The sequence below is a fragment of the Dendrobates tinctorius genome, unplaced genomic scaffold (genome assembly GCF_039654945.1).
Source record: "Dendrobates tinctorius isolate UK_male_01 unplaced genomic scaffold, ASM3965494v1 ptg000326l, whole genome shotgun sequence".
Classification (NCBI taxonomy): domain Eukaryota; kingdom Metazoa; phylum Chordata; class Amphibia; order Anura; family Dendrobatidae; genus Dendrobates; species Dendrobates tinctorius.
The window spans coordinates 5,397,801-5,414,269 of NW_027361993.1; the positions used below are offsets into that span (position 1 = coordinate 5,397,801).

Consider the following 16,469-nt stretch of genomic DNA (forward strand, 5'->3'; position numbering starts at 1 on the left):
CACATAAAGATAATCTTGGTTGTGCATGAAAAAATGTTGAAGACCAAGTATGTTCAGGATAGTAAAGAAAAAAAACACTCACCATTGCTTCTTAAAAAAGTTAATGTCCTTTATTCCATGTGGCGGAACAATCCTTTAATATGCAGGGGGAGTGGGCAAGTGAAGGAGGGCAACAACTTTTTTGCACTTATCCCAGCGCTTCTGTGGGTCTAAAACGTCGCCATTTTCCGAGACCTGTAGCATCTCCATTTTTCGTGATCTGGGGCTGGGTGAGGGCTTATTTTTTGCATGCTCAACTGACGTTTTTATTGATATCATTTTGGTTTAGATGCGATGGTTATTGCATTTTATTGCAATGTAGAGGCAACAAAAAAAAACGTAATTTTGGCATTTTGAATATTTTTTAATTTTTTTTTATATTGATCGGACACTTTTGAATACGGCAATACCAAATACGTGCATATTTGATTTTTTTTTGTTTTATTTTGAATGGGAAAAAGTGGGGTTAGTTGAACTTTTTTTTACTTTTATTAATATTTTTAAAAAACATTTTTTCTCCTTCCCCCATGACGGCACTACGGAGAGAGGACATCCGCTCTTCAAGGACAGGAAACCTAAAGATAAAAAGGGCAGTACCTCTCTCCCGCATCAGTTTGTTTCCTGTCCTTGACGGGGGACCTACAGTCCATGTACCTGCAAAGGAAGGCATACCTGGCCAGCGTCTAGCCTATGCTTTTCCTCCGATTGCCCTGATTCCGGTGATTCTGAGGAAAATCCGGGAAGACAGGGCAAAAGTGATCTTAATAGCACCATTATGGCCAAAGAGGACATGGTTTTCTTGGCTGAGGATGATGTCCATCTCCGACCCCTGGGTACTTCCGGAGCTTCCGAATCTTCTTTTCCAGGGACCGGTTCTTCATCCTCAGGTAAAAAACTTACACATGACAGCCTGGAATTTGAGAGGGTTCTCCTGCATAATAAGGGATATTCCCCAAACTTAATCTCCATGTTGCTACAAAGTAGAAAACCCCTAACCACCAAACTGTATGGGAAAACATGAAAAAATTTCCTTTCTGCTTCAGTTTCTAAGTTAGAGGGAGAGATTCCACTAACAGCCAACTTTGAGTTTCTATAGAAGGGATGGGAACAGGGGATAGCTTCAAGTACATTAAAGGTTCAAGTCGCAGCATTAGGGGCCCTATACAATCACGACCTGTCTGGGAATCGGTGGATTTCCAGATTCATCAAGGCATTGCCTAGGTCTAGACCCATCCCCTCTCGGAATACTCCTCCTTGGGATTTAAACTTGGTCCTTACAACCCTGACCAAACCTCCTTTTGAACCTCTGTCAGAGGCTTTGCTGAGAATGGTGTCCCTTAAGACATCAATGTTAGTAGCTCTCCTGTTAGCTCAAAGGGTCAGTGACATCCAGGCATCATCTGCTGGATGATAGAGATATTCTTAAGACCGACCCAGCCTACCTACCAAAAGTGGTGTCATGTTTCCATAAATCTCAGAAGATCTCCCTCCCTTCTTTTTGTCCCAAGAACAGGGAAGAGAGAGTATTACAATAGATGTCAGAGGGTGCCTAATCCAACACATAGCGGCCACAGGAGAGTGTAGGAAAGATAGGTCTCTCTTTGTGTGCTTTCAGGGACCATGAAAGGGGCAAAAAGCTTATAAGAACACATTGGCGAGATGGATAAGGGATGCCATCACCCTGTCATATTCCTCACGTGGGGTGGCAGCCCCGGAGAAACTGAAAGCTCATTTGTGAGGGCAGTGGCAGCCTCCTGGGCGGAAAGAGCCGGTGCCTCAATAGAGTAGATATGTAGAGCGACTATGTGGTCTATATTCTTCAATCACTATCGGCTGAATTTAACCTTTTTCAGACTTTACTTTTGGTAGACGGGTTGTGGAAGTGGTGGTCCCTGCCTAATGATACATTCTCTGCAATTCACTGAGGTGCCGTTATGGAAGAAGGAGAAAGATGTAGTTACTTACCGGTAACGGGATTTCTCAGAGCCCATGACAGAATCCGTACATTCCCTCCCTTCATGTGTGGATGTGCACACTTATTTTCGTTATTTTTTTGTTAATTATATGTAGTCACACAGTGTCCTGTTAAGCTTCATAGTAATATTGAATATTGTATTATTAACCTGGAGGTCCTCTCATGTTCTGTAAACAACTGATGCGGGGGAGAGGTACCGCCCTTTTTATCTGTAGGTTTCTTGTCCTTGAAGGGCAGATCCTCTCTCTCCATGGAGCCATCATGGGCTCTGAGAAATCCCGTTACCTTTAAGTAACAAGTTTGTTTTTGCATTCTTCAATAGTCTCCATGGAAGACTAGCAGCTGCAACACTTTGTTCGCCTCTACTAGACACAGGCAATGATCAGATCACTGGTCTCTAGCAGAAATGCTCACTTGCTATGAGCACAGACCATGGGGCGGCGCTCATATCAACCTGGCAATGACAACCATAGAGGTCTGGCTCAGACCTCTGGTTGTCATGCCGACCTGTCGGTGACCCGCGATCATATGATGGGGTCACCAATGGGCGGGATTAATGACGTGCTTCCTGTAAGCACACGTTAAATGCCGCTGTCAGAGAATGGCAGTGACATTTAACTAGATAACAGCTGCGGGTGGATTGCGGGCACATGTCAGATGTATAGGTCAGCTGTCATGTGCCGGAAAAGAAGGCTATAAGAAGATAGCAAAGCATTTTCAAGTTGCACTTTCCTCAGTTCAAAATGTAATTAACAAATGTCTGTTTCTAGGAACAGTAGAGGTCAAGATAAAAATTTCAGTGTGAGCATTCTAAAAGTCTCACTGCCAGTTATTTTTGCTAAGGGTGGTCCAACCACTTATTTACCTCTAAAACCTATCACTTTTTCACACAGGACCCTGTAGGTTTGGATTTCTTTTTCCCTTAATTATAAAGATCTTAATTTAATTGTGTTTACTTGTTATCTTTGTCTAATATTCACATTTTGTTTGGTGATCTGAAACATTTAAGTGAGACAAACATGCAAAAGAATAGGAAATCAAGAAGACAGCTTAGACAGCTCTTTGGTCTTGGTGGAAAGGTTTGTAGTGTGATTGATTGAGTGTGTGGACAGGTGTCTTTTATACAGGTAATGAGTTTAAACAGTGCAATTAATACATGTAACGAGTGCAGAGTAGGAGGGATTCTTAAAGAAAAACTAACAGGTCTGTGAGAGCCAGAATTCTTGCTGGTTGGTAGGTGATCGAATACTTATTTCATGCAATAAAATCATGTAAAAATCCTACAATGTAATTTTCTGGATTTTATTTTTAGATTCTGTCTCTCACAGTTGAAATGTACCTACGATAAAAATTACATGGTAACATAGTAACATAGTTATTAAGGTTGAAGGAAGACTTTAAGTCCATCTAGTTCAACCCATATCCTAACCTAACCTGCCTTAACATGTTGATCCAGAGGAAGGCAAAAAAAACCCATGTGGCAAACAGTAAGCTTCACATTGAGGAAAAAAATTCCTTCCCGACGCCACATACGGCAATCAGACTAGCTCTCTGGATCAACGCAATATTAAGGAAACTAGGGTATATACCCTGTAATATTATACTTTTCAAGAAAAGTATCCAGTCCCCTCTTAAATTTTAGTAGGGAATCACTCATTACAACATCATATGGCAGAGAGTTCCATAGTCTCACTGCTCTTACAGTAAAGAATCCGCGTCCGTGATTATGCTTAAACCTTCTTTCCTCCAGACGTAGAGGATGCCCCCTTGTCCCCGTCACAGGTCTAAGAGTAAAAAGATCATTAGAAAGGTCTTTGTACTGTCCCCGCATATATTTATACATTGTAATAAGATCACCCCTAAGCCTATGATTTTCCAAACTAAATAACCCCAAGTGTAATAACCTGTCTTGGTATTGCAGACCCCCCAGTTCCCTAATAACCTTGGTCGCTCTTCTCTGCACCCGCTCCAGTTCAGCTATGTCTTTCTTATACACCGGAGACCAGAATTGTACACAGTATTCTAAGTGTGGTCGCACTAGTGACTTATATAGAGGTAAAATTATGTTCTCCTCATGAGCATCTATGCCTCTTTTAATGCCTCCCATTATTTTATTTGCCTTTGCAGCAGCTGCCTGACACTGGCCACTAAATGTAGTTTGTCATCCACCCATACACCCAGGTCTTTTTAATTGACGGTTTTGACCAGTGTTTTACAATTAAGCACATAATTATACATGTTGTTTGCTGTACCCAAGTGCATGACCTTACATTTAAAGCTCATTTGCCATTTATCAGCCCAAGCTTCTAGTTTACATAAATCCTCCTGTAATATAAAATTGTCCTCCTCTGTATTGATTACCCTGCAGAGTTTAGTATCATCTGCAAATATTGAAATTCTACTCTCTATGCCCCCTACAAGGTCATTAATAAATATGTTAAAAAGAAGAGGGCCCAATAGTGACCCCAGCTGTACCCCACTGCTAACAGTGACCCAGTCCGAGTGTGTTCCATTATTAACCACCCTTTGTATCCTATCCCCGAGCCAGCTCTTAACCCACTTACACATATTTTACCCTATCCCCATTGTTCTCATTTTATGTATCAACCTTTTGTTGATACAGACCTCTCCGTTCTTTGTAGGTGGGAAAAATTGCAAAATCGGCAGTGTATCAAATACTATTTTTTCTGTGTGTGTATTAGACTTGCAGATGTATAAATGAGTGCAGGTGTGGTGTTGGGAGGTGAGTTCTTCTTGTGGGACTTTGGGGTGTCTGGTCTAAAGCTGCCACTGGACTATGGATGTGGGAGAAACTGATGCATGAGATGCAGAACCAGCTCGCCATCACAATCCATTTTTGGATCTGTGGCAGATTTGGCTTTTCATATTAAAACTTTTTTCCTTTCAGGTCATCGGGGGTTAATGTCAGTTTTTCCGTCCCCGGTGGCCTGCTGGTGTAATTACTTTGCTGCTGGGTTTGCTGATGTTTGGTGACCACTCCCACATCTTTTAAAAGGTCACCTGATGCATCAGCTGACTGTTGGTCCCCTTCTTCTCCAGTGGGGGCAGCAGAGATGCTGCCAGGGAGTAGGGGCAAGTCTCAACCCTCACCACAAGTTAACCTTGTGTTGGAGTCCTCTTAGGAGGAGGGGTCAGGGGAGAGTGGTGGTCCCGTTCAGGTCCAGACCTGTGTGTGAATGAGTACATATGGGTGGTCCACCAAAACATCAGGTAGAAGTGTGCTGCTGGGGCCTGGAGTTCTCGGGTGATCGAGCCGTATCGGGTGTCGGCCATTCTCGGTCTGGGGACTTGCCAGCTGGAGTTACCCCCAGTAATGCCAGTACACAATTCAATCCCCAGGTCGGCGCTCTGGAGATTCGTGGCACCTCCAGAGTATACATTGTTGTCACTTCCGTTAGGCCATGTTTTCCATAAACCTGAGGGTCAGGTGACTGCCGAGGTGAATTCTGGTGGATCGAGGCATACTCACCGTAGGTTGTTTTCTGGTGAGGTCTGGTGTTGAGAGGGGTACTCATTGAAAGGGGGGTACTGTCACAATCCATTTTTGGATCTGTGGCAGATTTGGCTTTTCATATTAAAACTTTTTTCCTTTCAGGCCATCGGGGGTTAATGTCAGTTTTTCCCCCAGTGGCCTGCTGGTGTAATTGTGTTGCTGCTGGGTTTGCTGATGCAGGTGGTGACCACTCCCACCATCTTTTAAAAGGTCACCTGATGCATCAGCTGACTGTTGGTGATACAGGTCCTTTTGGAGACCAACCAAACTGGAGACAGGAGCTTTCTGATGCAGCGGTGCTTCAGCTGAATGCTGTGATCTGGTGTCTTACTCTGCTGTGCGGTGCATTGCAGCAGAAAAGCTCAGTTTTGTGTTTTTGTTCCCCATTCCTTTTTGGTGTCTGTCATACCTTACCTTGTGTTATCTTAGTGCAGCAGTGGGACCAGTGTGCTCACTTGCCAATTCCCTCGGTGACAGGGTGAAAAACCCTGTATAAGGATGTGCCCTGATCTCCCTAGGTGAGAGCAGGGGGTGTCCATTCCCCCGTTCCCTATCGATAGGGCTCACCGTTGTTTTTGTGTCCCTGGTGTTTCCTGGTGTGTTTTTTGTTCTGCTGTTTTGTGATCGACCAATTGCTGGGTCGTGTCACGCTAGGACAGTCACTCCATGACACTCACATGCCAATTTGGGTTTCAGTGAGTTTGGGCTCAGGTGTAGAATTTATAGTTTAGCGTTGAACTTGCATGTATTAGTATTTAGTTTTTTGTTTTGTTTTTTTAAATGCGTGTTAAATTGTGTATATACAGCACACTTAATCTAAAATATGATGTCTAAAGGCGGACATGTAACTAGTAAAATTATTTTGTGAGACTTCTTTTTATTCCTTGACGGTTCTCATCTTTTTCTATAAATTCTTGGCCGTGTCTTCCAATTGTTCCAGATTTCTATTCAATGTGGAAAGAATATCTAGGACTAGAATGGTGGTAAATGGAAGAATAAGGGACGTGCTGTGTATTCTGCCTGTTCCATTTAACTGGGACACAGGAATCCAGCACCTTCTAGTGTTATTGTGCTTCCTCATAGAGAACGGCAGACATTTTACAGCTTACGAAACAACTAGTAATAAAATCTAAGCGGGAGTTATGTGACCATGCTGGGGAGAGAATGTAAGAGAAAGGACTTTACAACTTGCTATTTGCACCAGTACAGGTGGCATCGGATCCGATTTAGGAAATTAAAAGCAACCAATCCCCTGCTGGAATAATCTGCCGCTTGCAGGATAGATAAAGAAATTATCATGTATTTGGGATGCAGATAGCGGCTGCTGGGTTCAGTCTATTATACCGTAATCTGGGGGAATGATAATGATGATTATGCCATTAAATGCAGCACAATGCATTATTTAACCCTTCAAGGAAAGATTTTTTTTTTTAACTTTACTACACTACATTTAAACAATTTCCTTTGTTTTTTACTTTTTTTAACATAGTTGTGAAAGGTCCTATTTAGTTGTCCTTTTAAACAATTTTTTTAAAGAAAAAAAAAATGATTCCAAAAATTTTTTGGGAGATTTTTTATTATGGATAAGCCTATATTTATATAGTTTTTTTCATGTTTTACTACTTTTGGGCATTAAAAACATTTTTAAATAATTTACGCTTGTGTAGGTACACTCCAAGACTCTTAAGGGTATGTTCTTACTGGATTTCTTGATGAGTTTTGGAACAGAAACTCTCCAATTCCTCTTAAAGAAAATAACATTTCTGCCCATTTTCATTTCTAAAAACTCAGCAAAAAGACACAGTGTGAACACACTCAAAGAAATTTTTACTTTTCTGTTTACGAAACAAACTTTGTGATTGCTTTTTTTGCTTGTTTTTCAGAGTGACTGCCATTGAAAACCTCTTGGGGCCACATATGACTTTTTGATCATTTTTATTCCGCTTTTTGAGAGAAATGTGAACAAGAAATAGCAAATTTTGCATTTTTTATAATGCTTACCATGCGGAATAAATAACAGGTTGTTACAATCACAATGATGCACTTTTTTAAATTTTCTTATCGTCGCTATAACACTCTGTAATACTACTGTATTGCAGTGTATCACTACGGGCTCATTTAGACGGCCGTTTTTCACGTATGTGTTTTTTGTCCTTTTAAAGGATAGCACACTTGTTATATGATATTGGGTGTGCTCGCCTGTCGCCGTTGTTTTGCAGACCCAATTGGGCCAGAAATAACTACAGAGACATGTCAGATTTTGATCAGTCACTGATTAAAATTACCCATGCAAGTTTACGGGTTCATGAAAATTATGACATCATTGTACAGTCCATATGCTGTCTGTGATTACCATTGCAGTGGATACGAGAAACTTTGTAATTTATCTTTTCATAAGTACATGATAATTACTGATGGTAAAACTGACACGGACCAAACACTGATGAACATCTGGTCCAAAACACTCATGGCACTCAAATCATTTGAGAAATAACTCGCGTCTCAAAGGGGCCTTATTCTGGTTTGTATATATAATTGTCCAAATAGACAGAAAATGCTAGACTTCTTCCACCATATCCACTAATATTATTAAAAAATCAATTTTATTATTATTTAAAAATAATAAATGTGATATACCCAACACTAACTTAATTGATTAAACTGGAGTTCTACATCCACAATGTGCAGATTTTTCAATATTGCTGTCTAATTGAGAGCACTATTCCTTAACTCTCCTACTGCTGCACTAGATGTGCTAATGGTGAGTCTGCAATACACATCACCTTCAATTTCCCCTTCTCCCATGACAGCACCACCTGAGAGAGAGGGTATCCGCCCATCAAGGACAGGAAACCTACTGAATAAAAGGGTGGTACCTCTCCTCCACATCAGTGATTTACAGGCTTTATCTATTAACCACCCTTCTATGCAGGTATTGGCTGATAGGGTTATTCTGAGGCCAGACCCAGCATCTTCTGAAGGTAGCCTCAAAGTTTCATAGAAGCCAGGAGATAGTTCTCCCCTCCTTTTTTTAGTGACCCGAAAAATGTAGAGGAACGGAAGCTTCACATGTTAGATGTTAGTTTGGGTTTCAGAGCATGAGAGGACCTCCAGACAGTTAGTAACATAACCATCACCAATAATCATTCTTACTTAAACACCCTTAAAGTGCACACCATTAGTGATAAAAATGAGGAGGGAATATAAGGGTGATGTCATGGACTCTGTAAAATCCCGTTACTGGTAAGTAACTAAGATTTTTTTTGCCGGAAAAGTCATCAAAATTGTTAAAAAAGTATTCTCATGTTATTAAATTGCTTTGGTTACACAGCATGAAAATAAGCAAGTTTTCAATGAACTTGCTTATTGTATTATCTGCAATTCTCCTGCAATGATAGCTTTTATCTTACATCATGTACAGCAGTTTTTTCTGGAGCTGAGCCAATACTGCCTGCCCAGGCCCTGGTTTAGATTGTGCTTTAGTTAAGTTTCAGAAGTAGGGTTAACTTCTAATATTCCAGCCACCTCTCTCCAGCCCATTAATTTCTATGCAGCAGTTATCTGTTCAGTTACTTTTCTGTCTCTCAGCTCCTTACAAGCTGCTGTTATGAATCTTGCAAAGTCACCAGCCCCCACAATAGGCTGATTTCATAGTAGATGTCCTAATCATGGCTCTGGCTATTGTCCTGAGCTGTCTCCTTCTTCAAATGCCCCTTTATCTCTACGTATAAATATAGTGATAACAGTGCACACACCAGAGCAAACCACTTGTGACTGAAAGTGATACAGCAGAACTTGTGCTGAGCTTTATAGTTCTACAAATACTACAGCTCTGTTACTCACCAGAATGGTCATTGAAGGAGTAGAGTCCACTCTGCCAGAAATTAGGAAGTGAAAAGAATGGAAAGCTGTGTGCTGCTCAAGAGACAACTTGAGAATAACTCTTTAAACACCTGTCACACAAGAGCCTGACATGTTTCACCATTAATCAAGCTTCATCAGAGGTACATGTCCAAGAAGCTATTAAATTTGGAAAGGAAGACCTGCAGATGGACAGACATAACGGTTTGCAGCACAAAGTAGATTATAAAGTTGCAGCATATTTCATTATATTTGTATGACGCTTTACATAAAATCTCTTTTCTCTACCAGTTTAGGAAGCTATGCTGACATTTGTAGTTCCACATCCTCAGAACCTAGTCTGTATGTCAGATTGCAAGCAGCATACCTTTAGTGACATGCAGCAACCCAACACCCAGAACAAAGCTTAACTACACCGCAGTCTGCTCCAGCTGCGAGAACATGTCCCTGGAAAAACCATTAACACTCTTTCCATGAGATCTAGCATAAAAATAAGAAGCAGCAATCTGAATCAGCAATTGTAAGAAGGTGGAAGAATCCAGTAAGTGATTTTATGTCTGTGATTCAGATGAAGAGCTTACAAGAAGCAGCGCCGTGAAAGTAATGTTCCCATTAATAAAAGGCTGTGTGCTCGTTCCACTAAGCTTTTCACTGCCTGCGCTCCGCTGCTAATCTCCCAGGCAGACAAACTTTGATTTGCACCTTGTGGCTGTAGCTATTGTCCTGTGGGAGGTCATTCCAATACCTGCACTACCAAGAATAGTAACACAGTGATGTGCGATTCCCAGAAATTCCAGAAACGGAGTTAAAGGGCATGTCAGTCCTTTCACCATTTTAGTGTTTATGTACGGTAATATAAAGATTCATAGTTTTGAAGACGCCTTGCATTACATATCCAGTACTAACCATGAGTTACATCCTGTATTATACCCCAGAGCTGCATTCATTAATCTGCTGGTGCAGTCACTGTGTCCATACATTACAATACTGATCCTGTACTGATCCTGAGTTACATCCTGTATTATACTCCAGAGCTGCACTCACTATTCTGCTGGTGCAGTCACTGTGTCCATACATTACAATACTGATCCTGTACTGATCCTGAGTTACATCCTGTATTATACTCCAGAGCTGCACTCACTATTCTGCTGGTGCAGTCACTGTGTACATACATTACTGATCCTGTACTGATCCTGAGTTACATCCTGTATTATGCTCCAGAGCTGCACTCACTATTCTGTTGTTGCAGTCACTGAGTACATACATTACATTACTGATCCTGAGTTACATTCTGTATTATACTCCAGAGCTGCACTCACTATTCTGCTGGTGCAGTCACTGTGTCCATACATTACAATACTGATCCTGTACTGATCCTGAGTTACATCCTGTATTATACTCCAGAGCTGCACTCACTATTCTGCTGGTGCAGTCACTGTGTACATACATTACTGATCCTGTACTGATCCTGAGTTACATCCTGTATTATGCTCCAGAGCTGCACTCACTATTCTGTTGTTGCAGTCACTGAGTACATACATTACATTACTGATCCTGAGTTACATTCTGTATTATACTCCAGAGCTGCACTCACTATTCTGCTGGTGGAGTCACTGTGTACATACATTACATTACTGATCCTGAGTTACATCCTGTATTATACCCCAGAGCTGCACTCACTATTCTGCTGGTGCAGTCACTGTGTATATACATTACATTACTGATCCTGAGTTACATCCTGTATTATACTCCAGAGCTGCACTCACTATTCTGCTGGTGCAGTTACTGTGTACATACATTACATTACTGATCCTGAGTTACATCCTGTATTATACTCCAGAGCCGCACTCACTATTCTGCTGGTGCAGTCACTGTGTACATACATTACATTACTGATCCTGAGTTACATCCTGTATTATACTCCAGAGCTGCACTCACTATTCTGCTGGTGCAGTCACTGTGTATATACATTACTTATTCTGTACTGATCCTGAGTTACATCCTGTATTATACTCCAGAGCTGCACTCACTATTCTGCTGGTGCAGTCACTGTGTACATACATTACATTACTGATCCTGAGTTACATCCTGTATTATAGCCCAGAGCTGCACTCACTATTCTGCTGGTGCAGTCACTGTGTATATACATTACTTATTCTGTACTGATCCTGAGTTACATCCTGTATTATACTCCAGAGCTGCACTCACTATTCTGCTGGTGCAGTCACTGTGTACATACATGATCCTGTGCTGATCCTGAGTTACATCTTGTATTAATATATGACCACAGGCAGGTACGGACTGGGACTGAAATTCAGCCCTCGCATTTACAATCACACAGGCCCATGTTGTCCCAGTCTCCAAGCACCAGATGGGGATATATTACTAATATTACCCTGGATGGAGGAAAGGAAGATTTACTACAAGACCAATATTTCTAATGATACCTGTGGCCTGCTGGGGTAAGTGACGGAGTCAGTGACTTTGTGCTCCATCACAATTGTTAACAGTATGGGTGTCTTGAGATCACCGATTCAGTTAACAACGTAGCAGACAAGGAGGCCCTCGACCAGACAGGCCCTTGTGGCATTTGCCAGAATTGCCAGATGGCCAGTCCGACCCTGACCACAGGAATCACAAGGTCCCAAAATGTCTCTTGTATTCATGTCATGAAGGGCTGAAGGAGTCTTGGTAGATGGAATCAATATAAGTGAAATCCACAATCGGTTGTGCCGGCAGATCAGCGGCATCCAGCTTCTCTGCAGTAACGACTAAACAGATTTGCTTAATCACTTGCAAAATGTCTTCATCTCGTCAGCCCCCGGGCAGCGGAGCTGATGGATACAGCAAGGAAAATATTTTGTGCCAAGTAATGGTGGTTCTTTATTTCTCAGGTCTTTGAGTGTTTCCGTAATCTGTTTACACGGCTCGTGTCTTGAGAGCTCCCACGCTCACTGTTAGTCCTCGATTTAATATTACCAACAAAAACACAATCTGGAAGGAGAGGACGACCACCTCTTAATGGACAGTTCATACCCAGCCAGAGGCGCAATACAGGACTGTAAATCTGCACCAGGTAAGAAAAACATGGCTGCAACACCAATACTTCTATTGTCGGTGACTGTGCTGCTTTTGGAATAAAATCGTTGACCAGTGCAGAATCATTATGGAATTCCCCTTTATTCACTGGAAGAACCTTGGGGTCCCGCAGAAGAATTCTGTAGGGGATCCTAATAGCAATGAGCGGTTATTCCTAGTATGACATCCCTCTTTGTTCTCCTTTCTTTGCTCACCATGGTCCACGGCTGTACCTTACCTGCCTCTCCTTCTAACCCTCACCACAGAGGTAGCCCCTCAGCTGCTGAACCCTCTGGTACCTGCTACCCTAGTTGTTATACCCATGCTTCCGACAATATCTCACTTTTTCTGGCTCGTAAAGAGTTTCCATATCTAAAGAGCACGAGATATCTAATGTAGTTTAATGGAAACCCGTCAGTCCGTTCATACATATGGAAGTAATAGAATGGCAAAATAGGCACTTCTCCCCAATAAAAATGGTGCCTTTTTTTTGTAGAGAACAGATATGTAAGCCATGACAAATCTGGAAAGCTGGAAACAAATGGGTTAAACCTGCGCTGCTGCCAAAGGATGATTAGAGAAGACAGGTATCCAAAGTATGCAGTAGATTAGTCAACACGTTTGGAAGCATTCAAACTTCATCAGGCGATTAGTCTTGATGAAGAAATTTGAAAACTTCGAAACGCGTCGACTAATAAACCGCATACTTTGGATTCCGATCTTTTCATCACCCTTTGGCGGCAGCGCAGTTTAAGACCATTTGTTTCCAGCTTTCCATGTTTCCTTCCTCTTGGATCTGGAGTAGCCTACACTTTTTCAGTGAATGTGAGCATACAACTTGTTCATTTGAGCACAACTGTACATTTTTGTCCTATCTTATAATGTACTGTGCAAAGATTTTCATTGTATAAAGTGAACTTTCACACTGACGAACTCAATGAAAATTAGTACCACAAATGCTGCACCTTATCATGAATGTCCAATATTGATTACCACTTATTTAAATTTTTTATTTTCTTTTATTCTAGAACAGTTAAATCTTATAAAGATATATTGAACATATTCTGTATAACAGCCAGACCTCTGTTGTTCTGACACAGAGCTTCAAATATTCTGCATCGACAGAGCAAAATGATCAAATTGAAACAAAATCCCACCTGCCTGCCACCACTTGATGGTGCTCATGAGCCTTCTGTATACTGTGTTTATTGAGTTCAGTGCACACACCATATACAATAATGTGCTCCCTCTTGTAAAGACAATACATTACTAGTTATGGTATCAATGCATCTATATTGTTATAAATGTTTGCATAGATTTTGCCTTTTTTTTAAAAAGTCAGTGTCTTTATAATTTTTACTTCACAATTAAGTTAATAATCAATAGATTTTTTTTTAATGCTATTACATAGTATATTAACAGGTTTTTCCTTTGTACCTTATTTATTCCTGTGGGCAAAATTGAGAATATTTCCAGGCTAAACTTGTGCCAAGAACTGACATTGTGCCGTATGCATTATTGTTCCATTAAAGTTATTATTTCAAAGGTTTTTTACATGGATTTTGGCCAAGGACATGCAGCCAAGTCCATGCCAAAAAGTCCTGTGTAAACATACCCTTAGTTACTATCATCTGCAGACCCATAGGGTCAGCGCGGTTACGTCCATTCGTCATGCAGTTCCATTGTAAAATTGTGTCTGTACTAGATGTCCTGGAGGGGTTCTTACCCCTTCAGTCATACTGCAGTACCAAGTGACTGAAGGACATGGCAAAAAAAAATTAGAAACATCATCGTGCTACTCTGCAATAAGATCTTACTGCTCCCACCATGAATAAGTGAGCAATCAAAGATGGTAGAGAAACCAAGCAGCAGCTGTTGTAACTGGCCATTAAAAAGCTAATTTAAAAAAATCCAGAATTTTTTTTTAACAGCACAAAGTTTCCATAAGGCCTTTTTCACACATCCATGTCTCCGGTACGTGTGGTGAGTTTTCACACGTACCGGAGACACTGACACACGTAGACCCATTCAAATGACTGGGTCTGTGCACGTCAATGTGTTTCCACAGCCCATGTGTCCGTGGGCAAAACATGCTGACATGTCTGTTTTTTACTGTCAGCACGGACGGCAAAACGCCCCGCACACGTGCACACGGAGAACACACATGGATGTCCTCCGTGTAACACGCATCAGCACAGGGGAAGAAGCAGGTGGGGGCTTTTGGGACAATTACTCCCATCATCCAACACTTGCTGCCCCTAATAACAGTGACAGCAGGAGCTGATGGTCGAGGTTTTCCTCAGTCGCCGCCTGCGATATAATGAAATAAATGAATGAAAAAGCATAGCTCCCAAGCGTCCCGATTCCCGCGGGACAGTCCCGTTTTTGACACCCCCCTCTCACGTCTCACCCGCGAAGGTATTTTTCCCGCATTGCACTGAGCCGCCACGCCCCCCCATCCACCGTCGACATGCTCGCCATCCCAGATAGACGCACCACAGCCTGCAATGATGTGGCTGGGCTGTGTGTGTTCTGTCTGTGCGCAGAGGACCTGTGAGAGGGGAGGAGTCAAGGGTCACATGATCAGGGGCCTCCTTGTCTATGTGGCTGGGCTGTGTGTGTTCTTTGCGCACAGCATCTGTGAGAGGGGAGGAGTCAGGGGTCACATGATCAGGGGCTGTGTCTGCCTCCATGTCTGTCTGCACTCTGCAGGAGTCTGGTCTGCTGTGCTGGTTATCATGCTGGATGAGGTAAAATTTCTGTGTGGGGTTAGGAGAGGTTTACAGTGTGGATGTAGCAGAGCTGTGTGTGTACGAGGTCTACGAAGCAGAGCCACGCGTGTAGGTGTGCGGAGCCGCACGTGTACGAGGTGTACGAAGCGGAGCCGCACGTGTACGAGGTGTACGGAGCGGAGCCGCGCGTGTACGAGGTGTACGGAGCGGAGCCGCATGTGTACGAGGTGTACGGTGCGGAGACGCATGTGTACGAGGTGTACGGAGTGGAGCCGCATGTGTAAGAGGTGTACGGAGTGGAGCCGCACGTGTAGGAGGTGTACGGAGCGGAGCCGCATGTGTAGGAGGTGTACGGAGCGGAGCCGCGCGTGTACGAGGTGTACGGAGCGGAGCCGCATGTGTACGAGGTGTACGGTGCGGAGCCGCATGTGTACGAGGTGTACGGAGTGGAGCCGCATGTGTAAGAGGTGTACGGAGTGGAGCCGCATGTGTACGAGGTGTACGGAGCGGAGCCGCATGTGTACGAGGTGTACGGAGCGGAGCCCCGTGTGTATGAGGTGTATGGAGCGGAGCCCCGTGTGTATGAGGTGTATGGAGCGGAGCCGTGTGTTTACGAGGTGTGGGGAGCGGCGCCGCATGTGTACGATGTGTACGGAGCAGAGCCGCATGTGTACGAGGTGTACAGAATGGAGTCGCATGTGTACGAGGTGTACAGAACGGAGCCACATGTGTACGAGGTGTACGGAGCAGAGCCGCATGTGTACGAGGTGTACAGAACGGAGCCGCATGTGTACGAGGTGTATGGAGCAGAGCCGCATGTGTACGAGGTGTACGGAGCGGAGCCGCATGTGTACGGAGCGGAGCCGCATGTGTACGAAGTGTACAGAACGGAGCCGCATGTGTACGAGGTGTACAGAGCGGAACAGCGCATGTATGGGGCGTTGTTGTTTGTTCATTTTTCCCTTCACCATTGAGGTCTGATGAACTCCCTCCTCTGGTGAAGGAAGGTAGTGAGGCTGATTACCAAACACCTGGGCAGCTAGATGATGACTGGGTGGCTGGAATTGAGGACTGGATATAAGGCTGCCGACGCCCTTCTTCCTGGCTGGTGATTTTCCTGTTGGATTCTTGGAGACCAGTCTGATTCCTGCATCTCAAAGCTAAGTTTTTCTGCTCTGCTTTGTACTCTTCAGTTTTGTTTTTGTTTTGCCTTGTTTTTTGGGATTTCTGCCATCCCCGGCCGGGGGTGAGCTGAATTCCATTTTTGTCT

At 43.0% G+C, this 16,469-nt stretch overlaps 1 protein-coding gene and 1 long non-coding RNA gene across 2 annotated transcripts in view; one reads left to right on the top strand and one right to left on the bottom strand.

Annotated features, from left to right (window-relative positions):
• The window catches only part of MEGF6 (multiple EGF like domains 6), a 557,152-nt gene that overhangs the window by 378,879 nt on the left and 161,804 nt on the right, over positions 1-16,469 (bottom strand). The window lies entirely within an intron of this gene.
• Positions 12,225-16,469, top strand: part of LOC141074173 (uncharacterized) — a 65,607-nt gene continuing 61,362 nt past the window's right edge. The window contains exon 1 of the long non-coding RNA XR_012227147.1: positions 12,225-12,465. This is a non-coding gene — a long non-coding RNA (uncharacterized lncRNA). The remainder of the gene's footprint in view (positions 12,466-16,469) is intronic.